At 44.6% G+C, this 18,150-nt stretch overlaps 1 protein-coding gene across 7 annotated transcripts in view; it reads right to left on the bottom strand.

The window, feature by feature from the left end:
* Nucleotides 1-18,150, bottom strand: part of LOC147341560 (A-kinase anchor protein 17B-like) — a 60,041-nt gene that overhangs the window by 13,159 nt on the left and 28,732 nt on the right. The window contains exons 1-2 of one of the 7 annotated variants that reach the window (XM_086388475.1): nt 15,653-16,095; nt 15,067-15,243 (exon numbers count right to left, since the gene is read on the bottom strand). The exons of 2 other annotated variants lie outside the window; for them this stretch is intronic. The gene's annotated coding sequence lies outside the window, so the exon portion shown is untranslated. Of the gene's footprint in view, nt 1-15,066; nt 15,244-15,652; nt 16,096-18,150 lie in introns of those variants that run through there. 4 more of the 7 variants (XM_086388477.1, XM_086388474.1, XM_086388478.1 and 1 more) reach the window with 4 other exon arrangements.

The following is an 18,150-nucleotide window of genomic DNA, read 5'->3' as shown; positions in this document are numbered from 1 at the left end:
TGGTCCCATCACTTGGCAAATAGATGGAGAAAGAATGGTAACAGTGAGAAACTACTTTTGGGGGCTCCAAAATCACTGCAGATGGTGACTGCAGCCATGAAATTAAAAGATGCTTGTTCCTTGGAAGAAAAGTTATGATCAACCTAGACAGTATATTAAAAAGCAGAGACATTACTTTGCCAACAAAGGTCTGTCTAGTCAAAGCTATGGTTTTTCCAGTAGTCATGTATGGATGTGAGATTGTGACTATAAAGAAAGCTGAGTGCCAAAGAATTGATGCTTTTGAACTGTGGTGTTAGAGAAGACTCTTGAGAGTCCCTTGGACTGCAAGGAGATCCAACCAGTCCATCCTAAAGGAGATCAGTCCTGAGTGTTCATTGGCAGGACTGATGCTGAAGCTGAAGCTCCAATACTTTGGCCACCTGGTGTGAAGAACTGACTTATTTGAAAAGACCCTGATGCTGGGAAAGACTGAAGGTGGGAGGAGAAGGGGACAACAGAGGATGAGATGGTTGGATGGCATGACTGACTCGATGGACACGAGTTTGAGTGAACTCCAGGAGTTGGTGATGGACAGGGAGGCCTGGTGTACTACAGTCCATGGGGTCTCAAAGAGTCGGACACGACTGAGCGACTGAACTGAACTGAGAGTTGTTGCTATCAAGAGATAGAGTTTATTTTCCCCAGCTCTTGAACATGAGTTTGCCTTTTTTCCCCCTAATAGAATGTGGCAGAAGTGTTCTAGTGCCAGCTCTCAGATGAGGCATCAAGTGGCCCTCACTCTCCTGGAACCCTTCCATAGCATGTGGAGACTCCTGGGCTAGCCTGCTTGAAAAAGGCCACATGGGGAAGAGCCCACTTGTGATGGCTCATCAGCCATCCTAGTCCAGCCAGCTCCCAGCCAACCCACCAACTGACGGCTCACATAAGAGCAATCCCCATCAAGATCAACTGCAGCCATCAGAGATGAGCAGAACAGTCCTGAGAAACTATAGACTCATGAGAAATAAGAAATGGTTTTTGTTTAAACCACTAAGTTTTCAGATGGCTTATTATACAAAAATAGCTAACGATACAAATATCTAAATTTTAATTTCAAGATATACAATCACACTGAGTACTTTTTACGCAAATAACTAAAAAATTACAAAAGCCCACTCATGGGAGAGTTTGGGGAAGAAGGAAAAACTAGGCACTTTCATATCTTGCTACTGTGCTGTGCTCAGTCATTTAGTCGTGTCCAGCTCTCTGCGACCCCATGGACTGTAGCCCGCCAGGCTCCTGTGTCCATGGGGATTCTCCAGGCAAGAATATTGGAGTGGGTTGCCATGCCCTCCTCCAGGGGATCTTCCTGACCCAGGGATCGAACCCAGGTCTTCCACATTGCAGGCTGATTCTTTACCATCTGAGTCACCAGGGAAGCCCAAGAATACTGGAATGGGTAGCCTATTACTTTTCCAGGGGATCTTCTGGACCCAGGAATCAAACCGGGGTCTCCTGCATTGAAGGCAGATTCTTTATCAGCTGAGCTACCAGAATGAAAAATTAATTACATCTTTTTTTAGAATAACTTGGCAAAACAAACCAAGAACCATAAAAATGCTCATCCCCTTTGAACCAGGAAGCTGCTCTAGGAACTCAACCTAAGGAAAGAATCAAAAATAAGAAGAGAAGATGTTCAAAGATGCTTATTGCGGTGTCATTTTAGATACAATTTTGTCAAAACTATGTATACACAGGAATGAAGTTCAGAAACTGAGTGATGAGTTTTTTGCAAAGTGGTTTTAATAAAATGTTTTGGTGATTTACTGTGTTAACAGAGGCATTTTTTAGTCACTCATTTAAAATCATGATTGATATAAATGGATTGTATGTAAATTTTCTATTTTTCCTTCTACTTAAGATTAAACTCACAAAAATTACTAAAAATCAACTTCTTGACATTAAACGTATGCCTCATATCCTTCACAAGGGCAATTTCCACTCAGTTTCTATATTTTAGCCAGATCTTTCTGCTTTCCTGAAGTATAGTAAATGTTCTCCTAAAATTTGAAGGGAAATGGATCAGATGGTATTTTATAGTGCTTGATACCAGTATTTTTTGACATTAAAAAAAAAAAAACTGGCTACTGCTTCATTCTCACACCGACTCTAAAATAAGCAGTAAATTCTACAGCAGAGGTCACAAGTCAGATGACCACAGTGGAGAGCCAGATGGCCTCAGCAAGTAAAGAATGCCGAGCAGAGACCCAGGCTGGTGTCCCATCTGAAGGCCGCGGTGAGGAAAGGAGGGCCTGGGGTGGCCACATCTTCTTAGTCATCCAGAGAGGCCAGAAACTTCTAAACAGGACACTTTCTCAACTCTAAGCTTAAACATGCCAATCCTTGAATCTAGTTAAAACTGTACAAGGCCCTACCTTGTGCCTGAAAATAGGTTTTAAAAGGTTTGTGCCCTTTTCCCCCATACAATCCCTGTTTTAACATGTTCAAAAGTAATCTGCCACTGAGTCCATGTATACCTATGGCCGATGTATGTTGATACGTGGCCAAAACTGTCACAATAATGTAAAGCAACTGTCCTCCAATTAAAATAAACTAGTTTTTAAAGATAATAAAGCAATCTGCTGCTCAACATCGCTAATTATTAGAGAAATGCAATTCAAAACTACAATGAGGTATCATCTCACACCAGTCAGAATGGCCATCATCAAAAAGTCTACAAATAAATGCTGGAGAGGGTGTGGAGAAAAGGGAACCCTCCTACACTGTACATGGGAATGTAAACTGCTGCAGCCACTATGGAGAGCAGCATTGAGGTTTCTTAAAAAACTAAAAATAGAGTTACTATATGATCCTGCAATCCCACTCGTGGGCATATTTCTTGAAAAAACAAAAACTTTAATTCAAAAAGATACATGCACCCCGATGTTCATAGCAGAATTATTTACAATAGCAAGGACATGGCAGCAACCAAAGTGTCCTCTGACAGCTGAATAGATAAAGAAGATTACACACACACACACACACACACACACATATATATATATAAATGATAATCTCTAGTTCCATCCATGTTGCTGCAAATGGCATTATTTCATATATGTTTTTATGGCTTAGGAACACATATATATGAAATAATGCTTTTTGCAGCAACATGGATGGAACTAGAGTTTATCATACAAAGTGAAGTAAATCAAAGACAAATATCATATGATATCATTTATATGTGGAATCTAAAAAAGATAATACAAGTGAACTGATTTACAAAACAGAAACAGACTCAGACATAAAAAACAAACTTATGGTTACCAAAGGGGAAGGGTGGGGGATGGATAAATTAGGATATGGGGATTAACAGATACATAGCGCTTTATATAAAAGAGATAAACAACTAGGACCTACTGTACAGTACAGGGAACTATATTCAATATCTTAATAACAATCTATAATGGAGAAGAATCAGTTATATACATATATAACTGAATCACTTTGCTGCATACCTGAAACTAATACAATATTGTAAATCAAACATCCTTCAATTTAAAAAGGAAAATTACTTTAAATTACATATATTATTTAGTAGATATAGTTACACATTTTATGCATATTTATATTTATTAATAAAAATGCATGCATGCTTAGTTGCTCAGTTGTGTCTGACTTTTTTGTGACCCCATGGACTATAGCCCACCAGGCTCCTCTGTCCATGGGATTTTCCAGGCAAGAATACTGGAGTAGGTTGCCATTTCCTCCTCCAGGGGATCTTTCTGACTCAGAGATTGAACTTGTGTCTCTTGCACTGGCAGGTGGATTCTTTACCACTGAGCAACCTGGGAAGTCCATTAATAAAAATATATCTACTCAAATAGGCAAAATCACTGAGATCAAGTTACCAGGATATGATTTAAAATTGATTCTTTAGAACAACCTAATTTGCCCTCCAAAATCACTGCAGATGGTGACTGCAGCCATGAAATTAAAAGATTCTTACTCCTTGGAAGGAAAGTCATGATCCACCTAGACAGCATATTCAAAAGCAGAGACATTATTTTGCGAACAAAGGTTTGTCTAATCAAAGCTATGGTTTTTCCAGTAGTCACATATGGATGTGAGAGTTGGACTATAAAGAAAGCTGAGCGCCAAAGAATTGATGCTTTTGAACTGTGGTGTTAGAGAAGACTCTTGAGAGTCCCTTGGACAGCAAGGAGATGCAACCAATCCATCCTAAAGGAAATCAGTCCCGAGTGTTCATTGGAAGGACTGATGTTGAAGCTGAAACTCCAGTACTTTGGCCACCTGATACGAAGAGCTGACTCATTGGAAAAGACCCTGATACTGGGAAAGATTGAGGGCAGAAGGAGAAGGGGACGACAGAGGATGAGATGGTTGGATGGCATCACCAACTCAATGGACACGAATCTGGGTAAACTCCAGGAGTTGGTGATGGACAGGGAGGCCTGGTGTGCTGCAGTCCATAGGGTCACAAAGAGTCGGACACGACTGAGTGACTGAACTGAACTGAACTGAATATACCCTCTAAATACTTTAAAAAAAATTGAGGTAAAGGGATTTATAACATTATATAAACTGTATGCATATAAATTATATGTCCACTACTGAGTACTCTACAGTGTGCTTAGCACCAGAAATTTAGTTTCCATTCAACACCATACAGTTGACCCCTTTATAATTCCACCCTCTCCCCTGCACCTTTCCCTCTGGTAACCACTACTCTGTTCTCTGTATCTGTGTGTTTGCTTTTCTTGGTCTGCTAATTAATTTTAGGTGTTGGTTTGCTTGTGTTTTATACTCCACATGTGAATGAGATCTTTTGGTATCTGTCTTTCTCTGACTTGTTTTACATAGCATAATACTCGATACAAGAGCCGAAACCTTGCCATCTGTGACAGCATGGAAAGACGTTGAGAGTACTATGCTAAACTCCCTTTTAATATGTCTGTGCTTCAATTGATAGTCATGGTAGGATTCATTAGCAATTTCCCCATCATTTTTACTAATCCCTGTCATATGCCTGATATAAGCTGAGCCCTGAGGGCAAGGAATGTCATAAGTATGGCCGTCATCAGTGATTCAAAAATTGAATTTTAATCAAGATTTTTAACTATTCCCATGCTCTAGTATGTTCTACCATGGCCTCCTAGCCCCCTCACACATACACATATCTCTCTTCTAGCCTTGTTATGAAAAACAACACCACTGAGATCACTCATTCTTCAATGCCTTTGCAGAGGCAAATGAGAACTCCTCTAACCTTCAAAAATTAGAGTTATTCAATAATGTTTACACAGTGCACATTCCAGCAGTATCTTGTGTACACAGCTCTACCAAAGCATTTCACTCAACCAGTTCTCAACACGAGAACATTTCTAGCAGCTTCTCAGAGAACCGTGGCTGCTTTCTCTAGTCATGGGTCCGCCCCATCTTTCTGTCTCTATAGCTAGTAGCAAAGCTGACTAAATAGCAGCAGAATAAGAGACTAGAGAAAAGTAATCAGTTTTGAGATATTCCCTAAAACGGTTGTTTGAACCTGCAGTGAAAAATCAATATATTCTATGGGGTCTGCAAGCAAAGTTCCTCCAATACCTTCTCTCATTTCAGAAGATACCAGAGGGAGGACTCTGCTACACCTCAGGTGTTTTAGATCAGAACCATGACATTAAAAGAACCTGAGTCATGAGCAAAGTATGTTTCATTCATTTTCTCTCCCTTTTTCTCACGCTCATAAATACTCACTGTCAGGGTGCTAGGAATGCTATTTGAATGAGGCACTTTTTTTTAAAACAGTGAAAAAAAATAAGGCCATCTGCACAACTCAATATCCTCTTTCAAAGTGGTCCTTTGCTGCCTTTTTTCTTTAGGCTTCTGAAACTTAAAGTTAAGTCATTTTGAAAGCATTTAAGATGTATAAAGTTATATTGACATATTCATTGTCAACAAGGCAGCCAAAATGTCTTTGGGTCAAATCAACCTAGTCAATTTCCAATTTCTCAACTAGTACAGAATTCCAGTAAGTCTTGACCAAATAGAGGAGTTCCCTGGTTTTTCAGTCAAGAGGTCATGGATGAACGTTCAGGTGTTCTGATACATCATTAACCCGAACTATAATTTTTTAAAATATTTGTCTATTCGGCTGTGCCAGGTCTTAGTGGCAACATGCAACCTCCCTTGTGGCAGGTGGGATCTAGTTCCCTGACCAGGGATCCAGCCCAGGCCCCCTACATTCGGAATGCAGTCTGTCACCGGACCACCAGGGAAGTCCCCTGAACAACAATTTAAAAACTGAGGCTGACCGTATGCTCTGATCTTAAAAGTCTTTAAATCACGTCATTAAAATGAGCAGCACACAGTGTTGCAATAAGAGGAAGACAACCAATCTAGGATCCACCAAATGACTAAATTCTCAAATTAAGATGGTCCTAAAGGGCTTATTGTGGCTCTGGGGGCTTTCAGGGCATAAAAGAAGTGACTTTTTGGAGATCCACAGCAATGACCAATTTGTGACCATGATATACTGCAGTCTTACTGAGAGAGAATCTCTTCTACCAGCACAAAGAAAATCTGTTCTAAAGTACGGTTTAGTACAGGAAATTTTGATCTTGAAATGAAGAAAACTGGATTCATGTTAACTCACCTCTTTCGGCAACTTAATTTCCTGTTTTTGTTTCCCTCTTTTAAAAGATCATATGAATGTTCCCTTTATGTGATAATGTTGCGGAAAGCAAAGTGTTTTTGAGAGTAATAAAAATAAATTAACCCAATTACTCAGCCATAAAAAGAATGAAATATTGACATTTGCAGCAATGGAGACAGACCTAGGGAATACTATGTTTAGTGAAAGAAGTCAGACAAATACTAATACTGTATAATATCACTTATATGTGGAATCTAAAAAATAATACAAATAAATATATATACAAAACAGAAACAGACTCAGACATAGAAAATAAATTTATGGTTACCAAAGTGGGGAGGGAGATGGGGAGGGACAAATTTGAGGACTGGGATCAACAACTACATAAAATAGATATGCAACAAGGATTTACTGTATAGCACAGGGAATTATACCTGATACCTTGCAATAACCTATAATGGAAGAGAATCTGAAAAAACACTGAATCACTATGTTATATACCTGAAACTAACACAATATAGTAAATCAACAATACTTCCATTAAAAAAATGTGTGTGTGTGTGCTCAGTCACTAAATTAACCTAAAGAAAGGTTTGTGTTAGGACTTTCAGTGCAAATACATTTATGCAACTCTGTTAGTATGAGAGTCAGTCCATGGTTGCAAGGGAGGGAGCTGTTATTTAAAATAAGCACATGGCAAAAAAAAAAAAAAATAGGCACATGGCAGTTGGAACACCTGTCTGACCAATCTTTTGGTCTTTGATCCCCTTTTCCAACACCTAGAACATTTTTGTTACAAAATCTCTCTCTCTAGACACTTCCAGCTAGGAATACCGCCTTGCTGCTGCTGCTGCTAAGTCACTTCAGTCGTGTCTGACTCTGTGAGACCCCATGGACAGCAGCCCACCAGGCTCCCCCGTCCCTGGGATTCTCCAGGCAAGAACACTGGAGTGGGTTGCCATGTCCTTCTTCAATGCGTGAAAGTGAAAAGTGAAAGTGAAGTCGCTCAGTCGTGTCCGACTCTTGGCGACCCCATGGACTGCAGCCTACCAGGCTCCTCCGTCCATGGATTTTCCAGGCAAGAGTACTGGAGTGGGGAGCCATTGCCTTCTCCAAATACCGCCTTAAACCTTGTATTAATTTACTATGACGCTACTGAAGTAGACACATTGCTTTCTCTTCTTCATATTAGGGGGAAAAAAGCTATCAGGGATTTAATGGAATGTGGTTGGAGTATCTTCTGTACGTCTGCCTCACTCATTGAAGAGTCAGAGTACTTTTGTGAGAAATACTATTTGCATATCGTCAAGTCACCAGTGTTTTGCTTCTCAGGTTTCATCTTCACAACCTGAAAATTACCAGCAAGATTCCTGCCCACGAGTCGCCACCTACAGGGAAAAAGCGACCTTTACATGGGACCATGTTTTGCACTCCTAAGCAGTCTGTGAGAGCCACAGTATTTCACCTTTTTAAAATCCCAAGGGAAACTTATCTGAATACACATCCTGCAGGAGAAGATACTTTCCAATACCTTCTGGCAAAAGTGTGATAAAGGGAGGAAAGACTGGAGAAGCCACAATTTATGTGAATCCTTCATGGTGGACCTCTGTGTCATAGTACCCTGATCACCAAACACTGCCAAGGAGAAAGGGGGACAAAGTCAAAAGCAGATGCAGTGGTTTGAAAAAACAGGGCAACTGTATATTTATGATTTTCAGCATGAATAGCATGTGAGGTTTACACAGTTGTACTTACGGGCCTTCACAATCTGGGTTTGCACGTGTTGAATCACAATTCCAGAAATGACATAGTCAACACATTCCTCACTTTTTGTGCCTATAGCAAATTCTATATAGAGAGAAATTCTATATAAAGAGAAAGTCTACAGAAACTCTTTAGAGTTACTATATATTTGGTTAGATAGTCCCCTTCCCTTGGAATCTGTGCTTTCTTTTTTCTTTTCCAGGAGAGCGCCACTACCACTCTGTACTACTAGTATGAGAACAAGCACCACTAATGAAAATCTTTGTACAAATCTTTTAAAAAACTGTTTCCTCGAAATATGTTCCCATGTCAAAGGCCAGAAAAACATTTGCATGGCTCATTACATATTGTCAAGTTGTCCTCCTGAAAGATAAAGTCAATTTATCGTGCCAACGCCAGTGTTAACACGCCTGAAAGATAAAGTCAATTTATCGTGCCAACGCCAGTGTTAACACGCCTCATCTGCTTGCAGCCCTGCTCATGCTGGACACTTATTGGGTTTCTTTTTCACTTTTTATTTTATATTGGAGTTTAGTGATTAACAATGTTGTGCTACCTTCAGGAGCACAGCAAAGGGACCCAATCACAAATATACATGTATTGGGTTGGCCAAAAAGTTTGTTCAGGTTTTAGAAAAATCCAAATAAACTTTTTTGGCCAACCCAGTATTTATTCTTTCTCAAATTCTTTTCCCACTTAGACTGTTATGTAACATTGAGTAGACTTCCCCATGCCATACAGTAGGTCCTTGTTGGTTACCCACTCTAAATAACAGCACTATGTACATGTCAATCTCAAACTCCCCAACTATTCATTAGCAGCAACGTGGATGGACTAGAGATTGTCATACTGAGTGAAGTAAGTCAGACAGAGAAATATCATATAATATCGCTTATATGTTGAAGCTAGAAGGGATGGTACAAATGAACTTATTTACAAAGCGGAAACAGACTCACAGACTGAGAACAAACTTGAGGTTGCCAGGGGCGAAAGGTGGAGGGGAGGGATGGTTGAATCCTCACAGTCCTGATTTCCACTACCTTTGTTAGTTGCCACTATATAATAGCAACTTACACTGGCTCTAACTTGCATTTAATTTTTCTATAGGCTGGAGCTCCAGCCAACCCTAACACTGATATTCAACCACCCATTCAATGTCTCCAAGCTAAATGTCCCATTTGCACCTCAACCTTAATTTTCCTCCCCCAAACCTGTTCCCTACCTCAGACTACCCCCCACCCCCACAATCCAGTAACTCTTATCTCCCTAAATAGAACCGCCCTTCACTCAGGCGCTCAGGCTACCAGGCATTCTTCCTCCTCTCCTTTCAGATTCAATACTGCAGCAAGATCGTTTCCACTCCATTCCTTTTTTTTTTTTAATTTTATTTTTAAACTTTACATAATTGTATTAGTTTTGCCAAATATCAAAATGAATCCGCCACATGTATACATGTGTTCCCCATCCTGAACCCTCCTCCCTCCTCCCTCCCCATACCCTCCACTCCATTCCTTGTTCAAACATTCCAAATCCATCTCCATCTTCACAGCTACTCCCCAGGTTCACGCCACCATCGTCTCTAACCTGAATGACTGCAACAGCCCCCTGCTGGTCTCTCTCCTTCCATCCTTGCCCCCCATAGAGTTCAAGCTACACAACAGTCAAGATGATTTTTTTAAAAAATCCTAACTCAGATGGTGTTGCTCCTCTGTTCAAAACCCTCCAGTGGCTCCCCAACATGCTTTGTACCAAATCTAAACTGCTTCCCTTTAAACCCAACCCCCACCCACCTCTTTCACCCCATTACCCTTCTCCCCTACTGCCCCGTCCTCTCTGTTTCAGCTACACTGGCCTTGCTGACTGTTCCTTGAGCACAGTTCACCCCTCACAGAGCCTTTGCCCCCATGCTGGGTTCTGGCCGCAGCACTCTCCTCCAAGCTCTTCTCATGGCTGGCTCCTTCCCATTTTTCAGATTCAACAGAGAACACTGTTTTAAACAGGGCTGCCCCCACTCCCATCAGGTTGTAGTGTAGCAACCCATCTTATTTTCACTGTAACACTGAAGTGATCACGTGGACTAGTTAATCTGCTTTTTATCTGCCTCACCCCACCCCCATCCCCAGTTTGGAAGTTCTGTGAGAGTAGGGAGGGACTGCATGTGTCTTGTTCATCATTTTCTCTTCAGAACCTAGAACAGAGCCTGGCACGTGGTAGAGATTTAACAGTACTAAGTCTTTCCTGAAGCAAAGAATTTGCTTATCAACTACATTCAAAACAGACTCACAGATGTTGTAAACAAACTTACAGCTAATGAAGGGGAAAGCCAGGGGGAGGGACAAATTAGGAGCTTGGGATTAACAGATACACACCACTATCTAAATAAACAACAAAGACTTACTGTACAACACAGGGAACTACATTCAACACCTTCTAATGACCTATAATGGAAAAGAATCTGAAAAATATTACAATGCACAAATATATTTATATAAGTAAATCAATTTGTTGTATACCAGAAACTAACACAACATTATAAATCAACTATACTTCAATTTTTTTTAAAGAAAAAGTGTTACTCCCATATTGAAAATACAAATAATAGCACCTGGAAATGAATAGTGAAATGCTAAAACAGACTTGTTGTTCTTTCAAGGCCCCCAGAGCTACTAATATTAATCAGTGAATGTGGAGATCAGTAAAGTGCACCTATAAGCAGCTACTCCATTTAAGTGTTTAAGACACTTTGGAAGCTACAGTGATGAAGTGAAGTGAATTGAAGTCGCTCAGGCGTGTCCGACTCTTTGCGACCCCATGGACTATAGCCCACCGGGCTCCTCCATCCATGGAATTTTCCAGGCAAGAGTACTGGAGTGGGTTGCCATTTCCTTCTCCAGGGGATCTTCCCAACCCAGGGATTGAACCCAGGTCTCCCGCATTACAGGCAAACACTTTACCATCTGAGCCACCAGGGAAGTACCACAGTGATGAGTTACCCTCAAAGAACTGTGTCTAGAAAGAGAAAGAAATTAAGACCACTGCAATCTGAAGAAGCAAATGGTGAGCACCATGGGAAGCACAGGATATACTCTGGGCCATAGAGAAGTGGTAATGGGTTTAACACTCTTCCTCGTGAAATGGATGTTAGAATTCCTGGGAATAGACCTCAGTGGTTTTCAAATGTGTTAGCACTGTGCCCTTCCAAAGTGGTGGGACAGGCATAGTTACCGTTGATTGTAGTTGACACAACAACTGGCACAGGGACAGGTACTGCTGTCACTGCGTGAGCAGAGGGCCAGAACTGCTAAGTGTCTTGCAGGGCCTGTAGAGACCTGCACCAAGAAGCCCTCTCACCCCAAACACCAGCACAGAAATGGCTCGTACCTGTCCCCCTAGAACATACATAGTGTCTTCAGTGACTTCCAGATTCACCTTTTTAACACGATGCTTTTTAGGTCACCATCTCCGAGTAGGTTCTTCTTCCCTCTGAACTCTTTTCATCATTTTGACCCAGATTCTCAGGAACAAAACCTGAGTCCAAGCAAGGCCTGCCAGACTATCTCTTTGGGACCCCATCAGAGCAGGCTTCGAAATCCCAGCCCAGAGGAAAGGTGCCACGTCAGGATGCCGCTCAGTTCCTGGTTAGTAACCCTTCCCCAGACAGGGCCACAGCACTCCTGCATGTTAAGAATATTCACATTTCAGAGTCGGGCCTTCTGCAGGTCTGACAATTCCCTAATTACACAGTAAGACACGAAGCTAATCCTAAATTAGCATCTTCCTGTATGAGGGATTGCTGCCCTGGAGTAGGGGTCTGGGGCCCACCAGGTCAGGTGTGTCCCAGGATGTGGGCGATGTGACCCCAGCCAATCAGCACTGCACGGTTCTGTCTTCCACGGGCAAAACCCCAGCCAAGTCTCTGGCATTTCAAGAGAAGCTCTCTGTTCACCTGAAACTATTGAAGGCAATGGCACCCCACTCCAGTACTCTTGCCTGGAAAACCCCATGGATGGAGGAGCCTGGTGGGCTGCAGTCCATGGGGTCACTGAGAGTCGGACACGACTGAGCGACTTCACTTTCACTTTTCACTTTCATGCACTGGAGAAGGAAATGGCAACCCACTCCAGTGTTCTTGCCTGGAGAATCCCAGGGATGGGGGAGCCTGGTGGGCTGCCGTCTATGGGGTCGCACAGAGTCGGACACGACTGAAGTGACTTAGCATAGTATAGCACAGCAATACAAAATGTTTTGGTGTTAAAAAAAAATAAATTAAAAAAATTTTTAAATTTTAAAAGAAGAGAGAAGCTGGAAATCCTGATTTTTATTAGGCTCTTTGGTTTTTCAACATTGGCCCCTAATTCAATTGCTTAAAAAAAAATATTGTACAGGCTGAAGCACACCCATCTAGGGCTGAACTTGACCCCAGACTCCCAGCTTGCTCCTTCTGCTTGGTTGCATGTACCCGGTGCTCTCCAAAGTTTCAGGAAGTTTTAAAACAAGAGTTAAATATACTGACAGCTAGGCAAGGGTCTCAAGAAAGAGTGAGGCAAGGACAGGCCCGGGGACGCAGGTAGGGTACACCAAGGAATGAGGACTGGCTTTGACCTGCTTGTCTTTGCTCAAAAATTCTCAACCTTGCCCTCATTCTTACTGCATCAAGTCCCAAGTTCCTTTCAAGACTCTTCAGAGCACAACCCCACCCCCACCAGCTCTATTTAATCATGCCCTGTGTCCATCCCACATTCTAGCCAGGCCAGTCTCCCTCGAGTTCCTTCAAACCCCTCTCACTAAATGTCCTCTCTCCCTACATAAACCCCACCCTTCAAAGCCTTGCTCACATCCCACCTGGTTTCTGAAACCTCCTGTGTGACATGAAATGGTAAAATGTTTTCAAGCTCAAGGGCTAGTGTCAACCAGACCCGGGTTCAAACCCCACCTTTGCCACTGACCAGCTGGATGATTTACCTAACCTCTCTGAGCTTCAGAAGATAATAATGCCTACCTTACAGAATTGTCAAGTTTACAAAAAATGATGCAAGTATTTAATACTCATAAACGCTCAATTAAAGTGAATGCATATTATTATTATGGTTGGCCTTCTTCTGCTGTTAAGTGGTCCAGCCTTATGGTGTCTCTTCTGAGCAAACCACCACTGGATTCTATGCGGTCCACATCTGCTCAGACTGTGCCTCAGGCATTGGTCTACCTCAACCTCCAGCTTGCTATTAATACATAGCATCTTACAGCTTTAGGAGCATGCTGGCTCTAACATAGAACTGATACAGGCCCAACATGGCCACTGAGAGAATTACACAAGTAACACTACCCTGGCTCTGAAACACCTCAGCCAAAACCCCTCTCTCTAGCAAAAGTAGGAATGCAGGCTGGGAAGACAAACCCATAGCCAGGCTTGGTGGCAGAGAGCTGCTTTAGCATTTGAAACAAGTTTCTCTCCCTCACACATGTGTGCACACACAGACACACACCACCACCACCACCACCACCACCACCAGTGCCACCACTACGAGCTAGCTTCACATTCCCAAATCTCTGCACCTCATTTTTCCTTCTGATGCTGAAGATGACACATGAAGCCAGTCAAAGGCCACGCTCTTTGCATGAGTGTATGGCAGGGAACCCAGACAAAAGGGCCACACTGCAGGTGTGCTCTCTGGCTAGGACTACATGGAAAGCCCTGAAGGAGGGTATGGCAATGCAATCCAGTATTCTTGCCTGGAGAATCCCATGGACAGAGGAGCCTGGCAGGCTACAGTCCATGGGGTCGCAAAGAGTCGGACCGGACTGAAGCGACTTAGCGCAGGCACCCACACATGGAAAGCCCAGGTGCCCTCACAGGAGCCAAGATGGTCTTCACTGGTTCCGCACCTTGGCTCTGTTACTCCACCTGCAGTTGTGCTCTGATCTACACCATAGCTGGGATCCCCTGACACCCGTGCCAGCAGGCCTATTCCACTTGCTACTTTTCTCTGTGCTTAGCAAAAGCCAAGGTAAAAATAACTTCACGCACGTTATTCCACACTTCAAGCTACTCAATGCTTTGAGTGACTCCTCCCACCCAAACAGAGAAACGAAGCATAGAAAAATGTGACTACTGGAATGTCACATTCTTTAAAAAGCAAACAAACAAACAAACAAAACAGAACTGGAGAGACCCCAACTATACTATCCCAAAGAGTAGTTTTCTCAGCATGAAGACTGAGCCCTGTCCGTGCGTAAATTTGCTCTCAACAGAATGACGTTCCAAAGTTAGATGGAGGCAGGCAGGAGAGAACACAGCAAAATGGGCCTGATCTTTGAGACCTTAGTCCTAATCTAGACAAGATGCAGAGAAAATGGAAAAGTCAAAAGGGTGACCAGTCCTCATGCTGGAATCCAGTGTTCCAATAAAACTCACTCCTCGGAGTTAGCAGCATTCAAAAGTTCTCCAGTAACGGCTGGCTTTAAATAAAATCGCCAAGTGCAGGAGACCACGTGTAAAGAAGGGGTGAGTCCCACGCACCAAGACTACCTGACTTCGCGTTCGGCGACAGCGGTTTCTCCTACCGCCTGGGCCTCTCCAAACTGCTCTTCCCTGGCCCCGCTCCCCCCAACCCAAATTCAGAACCCCGTGCCATGGGTGGGCCCTGTCGTACCAGTCAGGTTGGGGACAGTTTTATTCCACACGCGCTGGAAACCTCTAGCGAGACTCTTGACAAATCCCTGAAGCCCAGGACCGGGTCACAGGGGGGCGGGGGCGGCGGCGCCCGGCTGCTGGTTAATTGGAGGAGTGCACCGGAGCCGGGGGTGAAGCTGAGCATCCGGCCTTTGGCCTGTGGATGGTACCGGAGAGGGCACCTTTAGTTCCCACTAGTGAGACGCCACTGTCAGCGTACCCCAGGGGAATGCCTCGAGTGACCTCGGCGGCCGAAGCGAGCTCTGGCGTGGGTGCCACAGCCGACCCTAGTGCGGCGCCACGGCCGGGGGAGGTGCGGCAAGGTCTAGGGTGAAAGGAGAGGACCAGGGGAAGAGCCCCGGCGCATCTCTGGGAACCCTGACTCTGCAGGGGCAGGCGGAGCGACCCAGGCCTCCTGAGCATCCCCTCCCCAATCCTCGCCGTGGGTCCCGCGTGGCCCTGTCTACAGGCACCCAGCTCCCAGCTCCCGTAGGCCAGGCCGGCCGGCCCACCGATACGCAGCGGGACGTGGCTGCCGCTCTGCAAGCAGAGCGGAGGGCATTTACCGGGATCCTGGGGTGCTGCTGCGTCTCCACCCGGGTCTCTGCTGGCGTACCCCGGTTGCCGCTACTGCCACCGCGTCTTTCCAATCGCCGCAGTCTCGACCGGCAAAGCTCCCAGTCGCTTCCTACGATTGTAGCCCGCGAGGCCAGCTGTTGAGTGGCTCGCGTCGAGCGCACGGGGAGCAGAAGCGTCCCCGCTGCATCCAAGTCGGCGACGCAAGCGCGCGTCCCGGTGCCAACGCCCCGTGCGCCCCTCGCCCCGCCGAAGCCCCAGCGAGCTCGCGCAGCCGCCTCCCGGCTACTGGCTGCGGACTCCCGGCTTCAGGCTCGCCCGCCTGCCGGCCAGCTCCCCTTGGTGGGCTTTAGCCTAGCCAATTGCCTTCCCTCATGGACTCCGCCCCCCTCGCTGCCATCCCTCAACTTGCCCTCAGGACCAATGGCAACAATAGACTAGTCCCGCCCCTTGGATTCCCCGGGGGCCAATCGCCTTCTCCTGAGAATCAATTCAAGTAACCCCGCCCCTCTCGTGCGGCAGAGCCCGAGCCAAAGTTTATCCCACGGTGCGGTTGCTCCTGAGGATTGCAAGGCTTTGCCGGGCTCCCCCAACCCCCCACCCCTGAACGAAGTTACAGCGATTTAGAGCCTGCAACTCACCTGGTCTGCAGACCGCGACGCGAGCCAGTTGCTTTGAATAAAGTAGTATAAGAAAGCGATCGGGAGAGGTACCATGCACCTCATTCATCCCTGAGGCAAGACTGCTGAGAAATGTGCACCCGCTTGGCCAGAACTTACACATCACAGGGTCAGCAGGAGCCTCGAAGGTCGCACTGACTCTACCCTCGCACTGGTTGGTTTCGCTTTGGGTTTTTGGTTTTCTTTTCCCACGTACAGGGTCCCTGCCCTCTAGTCTGAACAACTTCCAGTGACAAGAACGCACTAGCCCCACAGACTGCTGCTTGTGTCTCTGCCTCATAGCTTGAGGCCAAGTGAAACCAGCCCCCTAGTTGCTGCTGCTAAGTCACTTCAGTCGTGTCCGACTGTGTGTGACCCTGTAGATGGCAGCCCACCAGGGTCCCCCGTCCCTGGGATTCTCCAGGCAAGAACACTGGAGTGGGTTGCCATTTCCTTCTCCAACGCATGAAAGTGAAAAGTGAAAGGGAAGTCTCTCAGTCGTGTCCGACTCTTCGCGACCCCATGACTGCAGCCCACCAGGCTCCTCCGTCCATGTGATTTTCCAGGTAAGAGTACTGGAGTGGGGTGCCATCGCCTTCTCAGAGCCCCCTGGTAACTTCACACAAAACTAAATTTGCCCCTCTTCCCAATGGTGGTCCAACAATTTGAAGAAAAATCTGGTCCCACAATTCTACCAGACTAGAGTCTACTCCAGAGACCCAGGTTCAAGGCTCTGCTTTCAGTTTAAGCCAATTCCTTTATATCTTTCAAAAGTAGAAGGCTGGAACTGGGTCTAACCTCCCTCCCACCCCTCCACAACCCCAGGGCACAGACCCTTCTGCACCATCTTGTCCCTTGTCCAGACACTAGATTCTTCTCCTCTAGCTTCTTAAGGATGGCATTTGCTTTCTTGGCTGCCATATCACATGGCCAGTGCATATTACATTTGTTGTCAACTCACCTCGGGGGCTATATCTCACTTCTACTGTTATCACAAGACTGTTTTCTACTTCATTAGCTGGTAAATGTCATCGAGTTTTGATTCAGGAGGGGGGTGCTAATTTCACTCTCTTCTATGGAGACCTCTTTGCCTGCTAATTCTGTCCTAAATATTTCTACATTCCTGCTTGCTACCTAACTGCCTTGCTCTGGTTCCCATGCTGTTTTCACAACTGCCAAAGAGCTTCCTAACCTGGCCTCTTGCCTCTAGCCTTGCGCCCTCCTAGCTGGCCCCTCAAAGCTCCTCTCCTCATCCATTTTACACCAGAAGTCAGAGTTGTCCTTAAACACAAATATAATCACACCACCACACTCTAACTTCAAAGCCCATCCCAGCTTCAAATCCTTTTTTACTTCCTTTCTGCTCTCCTTTGCTTTCAGGATAAGATCCAAAACCCATGGCAAAGCATATATAAAATCCTTGGGGATCTGGCCTCAGCCTCATTTCCAGTGGTTCCACCTCTACCACAGAGCACTGTACACTTCAGGTCAAAAACTCCCTGTTGTTTTTCAAATGATCCATGGTCTCCAACACTTCTATGCCTTTGGTACAAAGTCTAGAATAACCTGCTTCCCACCCTCCTAATCCTGACCTGCAACACTCTGATGTCTTTTTTTTAATTGAAGTTGACTTACAATATTGTGTTACTTTCTTTTCCATTATACGTTATTATAATATATTGAATATAGTTCCCTGTGCTATACAGTAAGTCCTTGTTTATTTTATATATAGGAGTATATATCTATTCATCTCGAACTCCTAATTCATCCCTCCCTCCTTTACCCTTTGGTAACCATAAGTTTGGTTTCTATGTCTATCTTTTTCTGTC

This window comes from Bos grunniens, chromosome X (assembly GCF_055505025.1).
Source record: "Bos grunniens cultivar Pamir isolate PY7600 chromosome X, Bosgru_T2T1.0, whole genome shotgun sequence".
Classification (NCBI taxonomy): Eukaryota; Metazoa; Chordata; class Mammalia; order Artiodactyla; family Bovidae; genus Bos; species Bos grunniens.
Note: the sequence above shows the minus strand (reverse complement) of the source record. Positions and strands in the feature narration are given on the sequence as shown.